The 954-nt window shown below is 60.6% G+C and overlaps 1 long non-coding RNA gene and 1 other non-coding gene across 2 annotated transcripts in view; both read right to left on the bottom strand.

The window, feature by feature from the left end:
• LOC123522756 overlaps positions 1-763 on the bottom strand; it is a 1828-nt gene extending 1065 nt beyond the window's left edge. Inside the window, exon 1 of the long non-coding RNA XR_006680979.1 lies at positions 622-763. This is a non-coding gene — a long non-coding RNA (uncharacterized LOC123522756). The remainder of the gene's footprint in view (positions 1-621) is intronic.
• On the bottom strand, positions 396-579 carry LOC115872961. Its single transcript, XR_004048151.1, has one exon. It is a non-coding gene; the product is annotated as a small Cajal body-specific RNA 16 (non-coding RNA).
• Positions 764-954: the final 191 nt, after the last annotated feature.

Raw genomic sequence — 954 nt, 5'->3', positions numbered from 1 at the left:
GGGGCTGCAGGGCCCTGGCTATCTTGTTCATCTCTGCCCCTTAGCCTTAACAGGAGCCCTGACAGCATAGTGGGTGATGGACCGACACGTTGGGCTGCTAACCACAGGGTCAGCAGTTCAAATCCACCAGCCTCTCCACAGGACAAAGATGAGGTTTTCTGTTCCCATAAAGGTTTATAGCTTCAGAAACCCACCAGGACAGTTCTACTGTCTAACCAGGGTTGCTGTGAATCAGAATCGACTGGATGGTGGCAGTCAATTTAATTAAGAGGGCACCTGGGCAAGCAACCAATAACTATTTCCTGAATAAAACAACGAACGACCTGCTCTCTGATTTGGGGGGAAGGGTGCGCGCGCTATGGTTTGGGAGTGTTGGAATCGGTAGAACTCGCCGGTCCTGTTTGCAGTAGCATACATGATCATCAAACTACTACTAGAATGTTCACACCTGTTACTGCAAGTTTCAAGCCCAGGGGAGCGCCCCGAGCATTTGCTCTAGGTCAGGGTGGGGCTGTCTGGTACCAGGCTGCACCCACTGCTGGGCGGGTCCAGCCACACAGAAGCCGTTCCCCAGACCGAACCGTCTACCTGGCCAGGACGCCGTCTCGGAGCGCTACGTACCGGGGTCTCCAGACACGGTCCCTGCGAGGCGCGTCGTTGCCCACCTCCGTCCACATGCCCGAGAACGTGGAGATCCTGGGGGGAAAGACGCAGAGAGCCCGACGTCAACCCAAGGCCCACTCTACGCTTACCCGGCGCCCCAAATCCGCGGCCCCGGCGCTCTGCGGCCGCCGCGGCGCCTCCTACGACGGCCGGCCCGGTTCCGGCGTCCGCGTTCAGTCCACGCCAGCTTCATCCCAGCCCCGGGGGCTGTGCACCCTGCGGTCCCGGAGCCCGTGGGGCGGAAGGCCCCGCTCTCCGAGCGGCGGGACCCAGGCCTGTGTCTGCCCGTTC

Source organism: Echinops telfairi, unplaced genomic scaffold (genome assembly GCF_000313985.2).
Source record: "Echinops telfairi isolate 266 unplaced genomic scaffold, ASM31398v2 ScPeMD7_7458;HRSCAF=8496, whole genome shotgun sequence".
NCBI classification, from domain to species: Eukaryota; Metazoa; Chordata; class Mammalia; order Afrosoricida; family Tenrecidae; genus Echinops; species Echinops telfairi.
The sequence above is the reverse complement of the archived record's forward strand: the minus strand, read 5'-3'. Positions and strand labels throughout refer to the sequence as shown.